The sequence below is a fragment of the Chiloscyllium plagiosum genome, chromosome 24 (genome assembly GCF_004010195.1).
Source record: "Chiloscyllium plagiosum isolate BGI_BamShark_2017 chromosome 24, ASM401019v2, whole genome shotgun sequence".
Classification (NCBI taxonomy): Eukaryota; Metazoa; Chordata; class Chondrichthyes; order Orectolobiformes; family Hemiscylliidae; genus Chiloscyllium; species Chiloscyllium plagiosum.
Window position 1 is genome coordinate 21,443,696 of NC_057733.1, and position 14,802 is coordinate 21,458,497.

The 14,802-nt window shown below is 39.9% G+C and overlaps 1 protein-coding gene across 3 annotated transcripts in view; it reads right to left on the reverse strand.

Annotated features, from left to right (window-relative positions):
* Positions 1-14,802, reverse strand: part of LOC122562058 (myosin-10) — a 159,471-nt gene that overhangs the window by 119,644 nt on the left and 25,025 nt on the right. The gene's annotated exons all lie outside the window — the stretch shown is intronic.

Here is a 14,802-nt window from a genome sequence, read left to right on the forward strand (position 1 = left end):
GATGCCATTAATAGCACAGATCCGGGTGTCTCTATATCTAGAGAATGTTACATAGCAGTTACAAATGCAAAGATTCCTCCAATTGACTTCAATACATTTTCACTAATTAGCCTAGCATTCCTGAAATCACAAAAGGCATCTTTTTCCACTGGCCAAACAAAATTAGAGTCTTCAAACTAGACAGAGAAAACAAAATCAGTTTAATATATCTATTTTAGTGGCAATGCATGTCCTATATTGCTGACAGAAAATTCTTCAACTGGTTATATGCGAGTTTTTAAAACACCCTGGGTAGTAAAAGAAACTAATGAAATTACTGAAGGAGGTCATATTTTCTTCAATAAATTTACAAATGTCACTTCAATTTTTGGGACCCCTTAAAAATGAAGATCATGAATGCACAATTTTGATCCAAAGTACAGTTTCAATTAAGAAATGTTTGCCATCACATGCAAGATTTTTTCACATTTCAATTTTATCCTAGAAATGTTGAATTTCTTAGAGATGGATGATGGAGACAGTGATTCAGTGGACTAGCATTGTACCTAGTTTCATCTGATACTGGTGTTCAAATCCTGTTTCAATGGGAGGTGGTGAAGTCTTGTTAATGGATGCTTGTATCCAAACGAAACAGATCTGTAGACTAAATAGTTGTGCAAGGATCCACAAACAATTTAGGCTACATGGTACAGCAGCAAAATTAGGTTGTTCTGCCCATTGAGTTTGTTCTGCCATTCAATCATGGCTGATGTTTCTCAACCCTATTTTCCTCCCCTTACCAACTACATCCATTTAACCTCAGAAGTCCTGGTTCAGGATTCTCTAGTCCCTATGTGCTTCAGATTTCCAAATCCTTTGCCATTGAGAAATTAGTCCACACCTCCATTCTACCTACCAAAAGTTCATAACCTCATTTTTCTCCACATTGTGTTCCACAGTCCTAGCCTGTTCAAGTCCTTCTGCAGCCTCCCTGCTTCTTCAACACTACCTGCCCCTCCATCTATCTTTGCCATCTGCAAGCTGAGCAACAATGCCCTCAATTTCATCATCCAGATCATTAAATGCATGAAAAATGATTAGTTGCGGTTGCAACACTGGCCCCTGCGGACCTCAACTAGTCACTAGCTGCCATCCTGAAAACAAAGACCCCTTTATCCCCACTCTGCCTTCTGCCTATGCACTTTAGGTCAAAATTTGGCAAAATAAAGTGGTAACCACATCAACTCAAAAGGACGTAAAGACTGCTGTGGGGAAAGGTTTGTTTCCCATTTAGACATTTTATACTGAGCAAATATTTCTGGTCACTATTACCCATTAGCTTCAATGCTAGAAACAATTTACAGCAAGCATTTAAGCATCATGTGCTGTGTTTGTTTGGTTTCTTCCTCTGGACCCAAAGATTTGACTTCAAGTCCCATCTACCCCAGAGATTGGGTAGCGTTTAAGTGAAAAATAAGTGGACAATTCTCATCTTATGCTAAAAACACAAGCAAAACTAATGAAGACTGAAGCCCGAATTACACTCATTTGATGGACACGTAATGGTTTAGTTCTTTGACTGCTCTCAGCCATGTATTGTTAATCCTATAACAAATGGTTTAATTACAAATTCCAAGTTGCAAAGCACTTCAGGTACATAGTAAGTACAGACTGAAACTACCACATGCCAGCCAGGGACAGCATAGTAGCATAGTGGTAAGCACTGCTACCTCAGTGCCAGGGACCCAGGTTTGATTCCAGCCTCAGCCGATGTCTGTGTGGAGTTTGCATATTCTCCCCATGTCTGCGTGGTTTTCGGATGCTCTGCTCTCCTCCCACAGTCCAAAGATGTGCAGGTTAAGTGAACTGACCATGCCAAATTTCCCATAATGTTCAGGGATGGGTAGGTTAGCTTTATTAGTCAGGGATAAATATAGGGTGGGGGGGGGGAGAAAATATAGGTGGGTGGGCTGAGGGTCGGTGTGGACTTGTTGGGCCGAAGGGCCTATTTCCACACTAGGGATTTGAATTTTAAAAATTGGAGAAATACTGCAGTGAAACAGCTCTAACCTCAAAATATCAAATACCTCCATACCCACTTAAATAGATGTTATTCATAGAATCATTGAGTCCAGAGGACCTATTCCATATTCAAGTCTGCACCAAACATTAACTACACTGGACCCACAGCTTTGAATATGTATGATAGTTCATGTTTAAAAAAAAAAAGGTACTGGTTCCCTGCCCTCAACCACCTTTCTAGGAAGTGCATTTCAAAACTCACTTGTGGGTGGACAAGATTTTCCTCAAATCCCCTCAAACTTCGATCCCCTTGTTACTTGCTTCTTTGAAGGGGAACCCCTATATTGATTCTTAAATCTATCCCAAAACGTGGATTACATTTGGCTCAATGATCAGAAAACAGTAAAAATAACACCTGCAGAGACAGCACAACCCATATTACAACATCCAAGTAAAATATTGCAGTCTTTAAAAACCGCATGGACAGGTTTTTAGTAGCAAAAATATTTTGTTAGTTGCTTGTTTGTAAATTAAGCTCAACAGGAACTCCTGGTGCCAAGTAACTTCAAATAGGTTCATCTCTTTTGGTGGGCAAACCTCATACCAAAAAGAGGACAACTATCAACATGCACTCATTTCTCTGGAATTTTACCATAGTTCTAGAATTCCCTCCTAAACCTCATTTCATAGCGTCTTTGTGCTGTTTGAAAAGTTCAAAGTATCGATAGCACAATAAGAATGACCATAACTATATCAATGCAAGAGGTTAAAGAGATAAAAATGTGAACGAGAAGTGGGGTGGTGTAGTAGCTGGATGCAGTAAGAGAGTCAGCTCCTGATGGAACGGGAGGTCAGATGCTGGGAAGTGGGGTGGGGGAGGAGAAGAGAAGAGAGGAAAAAGAGAAATCAGGACAGGGTCTGTGGTCAGCTGACTTGTTACTCAGGAGTTAGGACCAAAATAAGTATAATAGGCTCTTTCCAAGTGGAAAGTTATTTCAGAACCCTACAAATCCTTCTCTAAACAAGCCACCAGAGGGTTCCAAGGGTCAAGGAACTGCCCAGCCAAGACTTCAAAAATTCCTCAAACCAATTAGTTCAGTGTGTGCTACACCAAGTATTCTGCAGGGTCTGAGTGCAAAACTCCCATCTATAGCCACAAACTGACCATAGGGCAGCAGAAAGTCTAGGCCCATGTTTCAGTCCCACCACACAGCAGGACTGGACAATTAAAAAACAAACTTGCAATAAAAACATGACTGACTGAACCAGGAGTAAATTGAACAAACTAGGAGAGTCATTCAATTGCAAATGGATTCCAGAACATGCTCATGAAAATAGTTGTGGAAAGCACTCCAGTTTCTAAAAAGAATTAACACCACAAAACTGCTGCACAACTGACATGACTATTCTAAACTATTGTTTTGACAAGGAAATCTGGTTAATAAGTCTTAAATCAGTGTTTGTATACAAAGATGATCTACAGGGCTCAACTTAAGCAGCATAAAAAATCTTCAACTAGTAAAATTTAGCTTGCAATATTCAAAAATATTTTGATACAAAATACTGCTTTCAGCGATCAATGCAACACTTTATTGAACAGCAGATGGCAGAATCTCATGTAGTGAGTCCAAATGCAAGTGAGCTGCAATGAACAGTTCTGCAACACTCTGCGTCACTAATTAAAATGCCACAACAGGAAATGAATTAAAAAAGGTGTTTAAGGACAAAGTAACTCAACATTAATTTAATCTAAATCTCTACAGTAATGTGTATAACTAAGTGAACCAACTGTTACATTGGAGGATGAGAAAACATGGGTGTGACCCTCTTTGAAGCCAAAGGTTGGTCACTAACCATAGGAGATCAAAAGCTGCAGACGTGGGGAGGTACGAGAGAGAGAGAGAGAGAGAGAGAGAGCGCGAGCGAGTGCACGCGCGAGAGAGAGCGCGCATTCTTGCTTCATACTGCAAATGCAAATTACAAGTGTTCATTTTCTACATCTTAAGGCTAGCAGCATGTAGCTCACACTGGGACTAAAAAAATTTTACCTGCAGAAGTCTGACAGGATTTGTAATCAATTATATTTGATGTTGTTCTGGCATGGAAGTTTACCAAAGGTGCAATAGCACTGCAGTGAGGACAACAGGACAAAACTCTCCATGACCAAGTGAAGGCTGATGATGATGTACAAGAGCTACATATAAATTAGTCTAGGTAAACAAAATCAGGTATAAGTACAGTAGAAAAACAGGACGACAAAAAAAATTAAAATTGCCAAATAGAGATTCCACATTTGTGACAACTCAGTACCAGAGTGGCTGAAATGTGAATAATTAAACAAGTTTGACAACAGGATAGACTCTAATGAACATTTAGCTTTCTGAAGCAGTTACATTTCAGGTCTGTTCCACAAATAGAACTGCCTCAAACTGCTTAAAAGAATTTCAATGAGATGAAGGAAAAGTGCAATCTGTGGCTTACATCAGGACCACAAGCTGAAGCAAGTTTTGAAATTTTGGACTCTCATTTGGCCCTCACCTGAAGTACCTTTGAATGTAATAAGAATCTGTAAAAGTCACTTTTTGAGGGAAAGTCTGCACCAGTAAAAACCTTCATATCACTTTCATTCAAGTGAAGTTAGAGAGGTCAATTTTGCTAACTGTAAGACCTTGCTTATCAGTTCAAGGGTTAGGATTCACAAGAGTAAAATATTTCTTAATTAAACTGGGATAAAATGGCCAAAACTAAAACACCCAAAAGTTCAGCTTAGCCGATCGTTTAACTTATGACCATCTTAACCAAAATTGCAAGCCAGAGGCCGTTAAGTATTCATCTCTGTGCCATTGTTATTTGAAAACATACAACTCTTCCACTTTTAAACATGTTTGGCACATTACCTTCCAGCACAAAGTGAGTAAAACATTTAATTGCAAGTTTATATGCACTGTTATAGCCACTTTCAGCCAACTTAAGACAGCTGGATCCAATTATGAACAGCACTAGCATTTCCTGATGAAAATATTTCCAAATGCTGACCCAATACAACGTAGAATAGTGCTATTGAAAACAGGAGATACAAATCTGCAGCAGCTGCATTATTGAACAAAGTATAATGAAAAGTGAACTTTTGTCATGTCAAATATAGTTTACTTTACTGAAGAACGTGCTTATAGGGACTTGCTTGCAAGTGCTCTATCATTCTTCAGGAATTGAGATGCATTTACCCCAAATCTCAGTACAATAACTGTATTAACCTCAACTTTTTCTGGAAAGACACCTTCAATTGCATCATTGTATCCTCTTAGTTCGCAATGTTATATTCCTACAACTTGAATAAGTTTGGTTGTCTTGCTCAAAAGACATGAAATTTGCTAGATTATGGCTTCTGACCACAGGAGGATTTCTTGTCTCAACCTTTCATGTGATCCCATTTGGTAGATCAAAGGCATCATAGCTCAGCCATAAGCAGAATGAGAACAGGACAGGCAGTAGTCAGTCATCAAGAGTGGGGAACTTTAGCTGACTGCATTTCCTCCCCAGCCAAGGGCACTGACTAGAGATAATTTGCAATTTCTACATCAAAAACACCCTTTACTCCAACCTATGTGAATCTAGTTTAATTTCTTGTGAATCATGAACTAGGTGAAATTTAAAAAAGATATTCTAATTACATTCATAATAACTCTGAAAAGAGGCACAAAGTAGTGTTTTAAAATGTTAGTTTTCTCTGGGAAAAAAAATAGCAACCCTTTTAGTAAATCAAAAAAAAACCCTCTCATCCATCATATTGAGAGTCAATTGGTACCAGGCATCTTTAGACTCTCTGCTAAAACTAAGGTTTTTTTTCCAAACAAAAATGATACAAAACACTTCAAATTTAAGTGGTTAACCCACAGTAATTAGATTAAGTCTAGTGTAACAACCCAGTGTGAGGCATCATTGTTATTTGATATAACTGTATAAAGACAAGTTCTACTTAAAGAATTCAAATAGTTGTTCCTTGTTTTGTAAGGAATAAGCCAATTTAAATGATTTAAAAAATCAACCCTCAACTCACCAAGAGTCTTCCTAGTCTATGTTTGAAAAGACTGCAGCACAAAGATGACTACATTTGATTTAAATCAAACAAGACATTAATGCAAGAATGCAGCAGCACTCAGATTTATGAAGTAGCATGAAATCAATTCCAGCATGCATGGGGTAGGTGAACTGCCAAGTGTAATATTTTTAAAAAATGCAAAAAAAAAAAATCAGGGAATCTGACAGTATCTGAACAAAGCTTCTTTAACAGCACCTTCCAAACTCTGATCCCCATCACCTAGAAGGTGAAGGCTAGAGAGAAAAATGACTTGAGTCACGTCCACAATTTCAACAGAATTTCAGATTTCTAGTATCTATAGTATTTTTCTATTATACTGTACCAGGTACAGGGTGCAGAGGTCACAGACAAGGTCAGCATTTATCATCCACCCCTAACTGCCCTTTTTTTTGTTTTAAAAGTGGCAAGTTCAAAAATGGTGGTGCTGGGAAAGCACAGGTCAGGCAGCATCCAAACAGGAAAGGCAATGTTTCAGGCATAAACTGAAAAGGTACAAGTTGCATACTCAATCCACTTCAGTCATACCCACAGATGCTGTTAGGATGGGAGTTCCTAGATTTTCATCCCACAAATATTGAAGGGATAATATAGTTCCATGTCAGGATGGTGCTGGATTTGTCCTATTAGTCTGCAACCCTTGTCCTTCTGGGAGGCAGGTCAAGGTTGGAGTTTGGAAAGTGCTGTCAAAAGGAGCTTTAGTGAGTTGCTGCACTCTATCATGTAAATGGTGCACACTTTTCACTGTACAAATGATGGAGGACAGTGATGTTTAAGTTAGTGGGGTGCAGTGCTGATCAAGATCCCTTTGTCCTGGATAGCAATGAACTTAGAGCATTGTTACTGTATTTACACAGGTAGTCCAATTTAAGTTGCTGATCAATGGTAAATGTATCCCCAGGCAACCAAAACTCAGCCCCACGATGTCATTAGTGGGGACTTCAGTGATGATAATGCCACAATGTCAAAAAGGAGGGGGTTAGGTTCTAGCTTGTTTATAGTAGTCATTTTCTGGTACTTGAGTGCCAAATTCCAATCGTGCATAAAACATACACCAGCCCAAGCCTAAAATGCCATTCAATTCCTCCTGTACATGCATATGAACTGTTTCAGCACCTGGATTTTGCAAAGGGTGCTAAATATTGTGAAAATCAAAACACCCCCATTTCTGATTTTGTGAAACAGCTGAAAAAAAAGGTTAGGCTTAGAATTCTACAGCAAGACCACACACAAAAACAAACAAACAAAAATAGATGCACAGCAATTATTGAATTGATGAGGGGGTCATAGGAGCTTTGAAGTGTGGAAAAATTACAATGTTATGAACCAACATGCTTAAAGATTCTTCATTCCATAGTGTAATATGTCCATGGGACTCCATGACAAAAATCAATTTGAATTCTGGCATCTGTGATGTTGCTTCAGCTCATTAAATATGGTTATGGCAATGCTAACCAATTATTCAATTAGAGCCAATAGCATCACTTCTACAATGTTATTGTAACTTTATAAAAATACTCCTGTAAGCTTTAAAACTAAAATATGGAACACAGATGACAATATGCCAAAACTTCAAAATTTCTTTTGCCATTCAAGTTAAAAACTGATTTTGCATCAGGCATAATCAGGTACATTTAACACTATTCTTTAGTTAGCCAAAAGCTCTTACAATTGCACAAACAGGATTACTCCTTTCCTTCTGCCTTTCACTTTTGTTCTTTCCTCACCTCAATATTGCCTGCATTTGCTACTATTGTTTCAGATAGGTAGGTTTTACAGTACTGTAAATTCTTGTAATTCTGCTCCAACCTCCCACTGAGTTTGAAAATAGTGGAAGCCACCTACAAGAAATTCTTCACTTGATCCCAGGTTACAGTTTTCTGCATTTGCACTGGACTTGTTGCTATTAGCCATTTTGCCAAGTAACATAATACCCTACATAAACCAGAGTGTGCATTTAACTGCTTTTTACACTAGCACTTCAGCTGAAAAGTCAGAACGTACGTTTGACACACTGCAACTCAATTCATCAGCATCATTAACACTAAATAGTAATGTTCATTTTCCTTAAAATGAATGAAATGTTTCAGATAGGCATCATACACCAGGAAGTGTGCAACCTTGTTTCAGAGATCTAATTTCAGTAGCAAATGCTTCCAGAGTTCAAGTAGCCCTGCTCACTTGGAACAGGCAACATACAGAAAAAGGTTATGTCCAAACAGGTATTCACAGCTTAAATCATGCGCAAGTTTGGCCATACTATTTCAAATGGTCAATGCAAGATTGTTCAGCCTGTAGTGAAGTGACAAATGGCTCAATGACTAACACTTAAGTGATGTAAGCAGAACTAAACTACTTATTCAATAGAAACACACCACTGATGCACATGGATGTCTTCAAATCTTAGACTGGTGAGACAAGCTCTGCATTATTTTTCAGAACTGGCTGTACCCAGTTTATGATAGTTAGATTTCCTATTTATCACCATTTACAAACAATACCAACTTTGCAACAGACTGGGTACATTACAAGTTTCTCAGAATCTAAATAGCCTCAAGTATAAAATGGTTATACTTTCACAAGTTCAATATTAAGTGATAGGAATAAAAATAGCACAAAGAATGATATAAAGCTGCTATGTGGATTTTTTGCAAATCCATAATCAAGAAAGAATTACAGAATCCCTAATGTGGAGGCAGGCCACTCAGCCCACTGATCCTCAAGAATATCCCACCACACCCAACCCCCTAACCCTGTAAGCATGCATTCTGCATGGCTGATCCAGCTAACTTATACATGCTTGGTCACCATGGACAGTTTAGCATGGCCAATCCACTTAGTCTGCACATCTTTGGTCTATTGGGGGTTCCCTCCTACAGACATGGAGAATGTTTGTGGAGTTCAGAATCAAGAGAATGGAATCAAAGCCAGATCCCTGGTGCTGTGAGGCAATGTTAACCACTGAGCCACTATGCCAGCCCACAAAACATTTTAGAATAAATTCTTGCTTTCCCCAGCAAAAAGCAATTAAATTCACAAGTACAACCTGCATAGAATTAGCCTTTAATTTCATTAAGCAGGAGGAGTGATCATTTCTGACCTCATGTATTATGGCAGAGGTTGAGATGGCACTCCAACTCACATTTTATCCAGGAAGGAGATATGAATACAGTGAGATACAAGTCATGTTAGATGATCAGCCATAACCTTAAAAAAAAAGGACAGTGGGGAGGAGTGCATGTAGTCCATTCATGCAATACACAATTTGACAGGATTCAGTTCACAGTCAATTATGTACAGTAACAAAATCAACACGTCTATTGTATTCCTTATGGGAATACACAGCATTCTTAAAAAGCAGGAAGCATTTAAATTTGCAGCAATCTATTTCCTAAAATCTGATACTCAAACTCTGGCATGACTGAGAACAACCAAGGCAAAAGCACTCACTGCTTCGTTCAACTGCATTTAAATTACACACCAACTATTAGTATGCATACACAGCTGCATACCAATTTAAAAACGTGACAGCAAGAAGACACACACACTCTATTGCACATAGTGGATCAAAATAAAAAGTTAATAGCTAGCCTTTTGCAATTCAAGCAGAACAATGCAAACACTATGTAGTTGTCTGTTAAAGCCAAATTTACTCCTCATGCATGCCAGTGCAACTGACCAGACCACCTGGCTTATCTCTGCACAATGTGTCTAGAAACATATGGGAACAAAAACTCCAGTATTCATGTCAGCTCTCACTCACTATGATATAACCCCCTAAACAAAACAACCATTATGATGCAGTAGTTCAATCTTACATGATTGGCACCAGTCCAAGATGGCCAGATATGATACACTGCAACTGTAATTACTAACATCTGATGTACAAAATGTTCAAACATTACAAACCCAACAGCTCATCTGTACTATTTTAAGCATAATTTTAATCAGCAACATTCAGAACATGCACTTCAGTTATTCATAAATATTTACGAATGCATCACATCCACTTAGGTTAAATATCAGTGGACCGTTATGGGAAGAAAAAGTTACTGATCAAAATGAAGGTCTGTTTCCAGAATCTTTTTGATTCCCAAGCCAACAGTTTAGGAATTTCATTTCTAAGCAAGTTAAGATGGTTCCAGGTGCAACAGTGGAACACTGAGTTCAGTGTAGCTGATGACTGAAATCACACCTCCTGGTCTCCAATCCAATTCACCGATTTCTCTTGGAGAGTACACATGCAGACCCATTTAGAGTCAGGCATACAGCACGGAAACAGACCCTTCAGTCCAACCCATCCATGCCAACTAGATATCCCAGCCCAATCTAGTCCCATCTGCCAGCACCCAGCCCATATCCCTCCAAACCCTTCCTATTCGTATACCCATCCAAATGCCTTTTAAATGTTGCAATTGTACCAGCCTCCACCACTTCCTCTGGCAGCTCATTCCATACATGTACCACCCTGTGTGTGGAAAAAGTTGCCCCCTAGGTCTCTTTTATATCTTTCCCCTCACCCTAAACCTATGCCCTCTAGTTCTGGACTCCCTGACCCCAGGGAAAAGACTTTGCCTATTCACCCTATCCATGCCCCTCAATTTTATAAACCTCTAAGGTCACCCCTCAGCGTCCAATGCTCCAGGGAAAACAGCCCCAGCCTGTTCAATCTCTTTAGCTCAAATCCAGGCAACATCCTTGTAAATCTTTTCTGAACCCTTTCAAGTTTCACAACATCTTTCCGATAGGAAGGAGACCAGATGTGCACGCCATATTCCAGTGGCCTAACTAATGTCTTGTACAGCCACAACATGACCTCCCAACTCCTGTACTCAATACTCTGACCAATAAAAGAAAGCATACCAAATGTCTTCACTATCCCATCTACCTGCGACTCCACTTTCAAGGAGCTATGAACCTGCACTCCAAGGCCTTTGTTCAGCAACACTCCCTAGGACCTTACCATTAAGTGTATACGTCCTGCTAAGATTTGCTTTCTCTAAATACAGCACCTCAGTTATCTAAATTAAACTCCAACTGCTGCTTCTCAGCCCATTGGCCCATCTGATCAAGATCCCGTTGTAAATCGGAGTATCCCTCTTCGCTATCCACTACACCTCCAATTTGGGTGTCATTTGCAATTTACTAACTGTACCTCTTATGCTCACATCCAAATCATTTATCTAAGTGATAAAAAGTAAAGGACCCAGCACCAATCCATGTGGCACTCCACTGGTCACAGGCCTCCAGTCTGAAAGACAACCCTCCACCACCACCCTGTCTTCTAGCTTTGAGCCAGTTCTATATCCAAATGGCTAGTTCTCCCTGTATTCCACGAGATCTAATCGTGCTAACCAGTCTCCCATGGGGAACCTTGTCAAATGCCATGTCGATCACGTCCACCACTCTGCCCTCAAGCCTCTTGGCAACATTTAAAAAAAAACAAGTTTGAGACATGATTTCCCATGCACAAAGCCATGTTGATTAGACCTAATCAATCCTGGCCTTTCCAAATACATATACATCCTGTACTCTCAGGATTCCCTCCAACAACTTTCCCACCATCGACATGAAGCTCACTGGTCTATAGTTCCCTGGCTTGTCCTGACCATCTTAAACAGTGGCACCACATTAGCTAACCTCCAGTCTTCCAGCACCTCACCTGTGACTATCAATAATACAAAATACCTCAGCAAGATGCCCAGCAATAACTTCCCTAGCTTCCCAGAGTTCTAGGATACACCTGATCAAGTCCTGGGGATTTATCCACTTTTATGCATTTCAAGACATCCAGCATTTCCTCCTCTGTAATATGGACCTTTTTTCAAAACGTTACCATCTATCCCCTTCATTCTGTATCTTCCATGTCCTTTTCCAAAGTACTGATGCAAAATACCCATTTACATCTCCCCCATCTCCTGCAGCTCCACAAAGACTGTCTTGCTGATCTTTGAGGGGCCCTATTCTCACCCTACTGTTTAGTTTCAAGCCCAACTGCCATTGCACTTCGAGACAGGAGCAGCTACAAAAAGACAAGAGTGGGCCTAAAGGAAGGAGTGCTAAAATGGGCAGGGGGGTGGGGGGTTAACTACACCAAAATTTGGCAGCTGAGAAATGTAGATTGGGAGCAGCTGTTTGAGGGGAAATCCACATTCAATGTGGGAGGCTTTTAAAGAGAGGTTGATTAGAGTTCAAGACATATGTTTCTGTGAAAATGAAGGATACAATGGCAAAGTTAGGGAACTGTGGATGACAGGTGAAATTAAGAGACTAGCAAGAGGAAAAAGGAGGTGTACATTGTCTAGGCGACTGAAGACAGATGAAGCTTTGGAAGAATACAGGAACGTAGGACCATCTGGAACAAGGAAGTAAGAGGGCTAAAAAGGGTCATAAAATATCCTTAGCAAGCAGGGTTAAGGAAAACCCCAAAGCCTTTTATTGGTAAGAATCAAGAGGATAACTCGGGAAAAGGTTGGCCTGCAAAGGACAAAAGATTCTAATGAGTACATCACATTGATATTGAGGAGGGGGGGGGTGGAAAGAGACATGGTGGATGTGAAGGTTAGGGACAGATGCTCGATTACTGTAGGTCAAGTCAGCATGAGAGAAGTAGTGTTGGGTATTCTAAACGCATTAGGGTGGACAAGTCCCCAGGTGCAATGGGATTTATCCCAGGTTACTGAGGGAAGAGAAAAAAAATAGTGGGGCTTTAACAGATATCTTTGCAGCATCTTTGAACATAGGGGAGGTCCCAGAGGACTGGAGAAATATGGATCAATACAAATGCCAGAATTGAAATTTCAAAATAAGCTTACATTTTCTCTTCAGTGGAGATATCAATTTGCGACACAAAGCTGGTCTAAAAAGATTAACAAGCTTGATGAAAGTGAATAAGAGGGGTTAAGGCAAGTTTGGCACTAGATAGAAAACTCAATTTTAAAAACAAACCAATTTAGTGCACAGCCTAAAAATGCAAAATATAATGTTTAAAAATTATTCCCAACATTCTACTTTCTTTGCTTTTGCCATGTTTAAAGTTCAGTGTTTCCCTGACCTTTTCCCACAGCGACCCCATTTCAAGGATTGAAAATAGCAGTGATCCCTCAGCAAGAACGTGGGGAGGGGAGATAGGGCTAACAATACAAGAGCAGGAACACAATTACTGCACCTTCATCCAAATTCTATGGCAGCCACTACTGGGAATACAAGTTGAACAAGGATGGGTGTTTAAGTGAGATCTCAAGACCCCACTTAACACCCATTCTCGTTCAACTTTTATTCACTGAATTTGATTTTTAGAAGTTAAACTAAATCAGAAAAAGGCACTTTGGTGAAGCATTTCATCTTGCACATGAGATTTCACAAGGAATATTTCTTGAGCAAAGCTATTGTACATATTGCTCGAGGGGAACAGTGCCAGTTAGTTGGCAAGCACATTCCCTTTGGTAGAGATGTGATTATCATTGCCAATGACATTCTGCCTATCATGGCATATTAACTGGCATCATATGCTCTGAAATTATGTAGGCTGACCCAACAAACTGCAAACATGCCCCTTCAGTTGTTTATAACAAGGCACGACTACCCAGCCAATTAGTGCTTGCAATACTCACAGCAACGTCCAACAGTTGGATATTTTCAGAATAATCTTGAACATGCAAGGAATTGCACTGATACTTTAGAATTGCCTGCTGGGCTCTGGTGGCACACTTGTATGTATAGGAAGCTACATTCTGAAACAGTGCCCTGTTCTTTCCATCCACAAAGAATACAGATGGCACTTCTTTCAACTTAAAATAAGGATTTAACGAGTTGAGAAAATTTATAGCTCAGGTTGAGGTTCTGGATGTAGGTTTGCTCGCTGAGCTGGAGGGTTCATTTCCAGACATTTTGTCACCATACTAGGCAACATCTTCAGTGGGCATCCAGGCAAAGCACTGCTGATAACTCCTGCTTTCTATTTATATGTTTGGTTTCTTTGGGTTGATGTCATTTCCTATGGTGACATCATTTGTGATGTCATCATTTCCTGTTCTTTTTCCTTGGGGTTGGCAGATGGGGTCAAATGCGATGTGTTTGTTGATAGAGTTCCAGTTAGAATGCCATGCTTCTAGGAATTCTCGTGCAGGTCTCTGTTTGGCTAGCCTTAGAATGGATGTATTGTCCCAGTTGAAGTGATGTTCTTTCTCATCTCTATGCAAGGATACTAATGAGAGGGTAGTGTCATTTTATGGCTAGTTGATGTTCATGTATCCTGGTGGCTTGTTTTCTGCTTGTTTGTCACAGTCCTTGCACAGTGTTTTTGTAATTAACACAAGATTTGCTTGTTGTCTGTACAGGGTCTTTAGCTGCTGTTTTAGTGTATTGGTGGGTTTGTGAGCTATGATGCCAAGGGGTCAGAGTTGTCTGATGTAGGGGAGAGTGGCTAGGGTTTCTGGACATGTTTTGTCTGCTTGTTTGAGTTTGTTGCGGCAGGCAGATGCAAATGTGATATTGTTTAAAGAGGCAAAAAAGATAATTCTGGAAACTACACACCTGTGAGCTTGACAGTGTGAAAAATTGATGGGATCATTGTACACTTTAGTTCCTACTGGACAGACTGCAAACATTGCTCTCAAAAGTAGAGAAGACTCCATCAGGGAGATGAAGCACCAACTCAGAGCGGTTCAGGGAACATCTGAGATGCATGCACCCCCACCACCCCC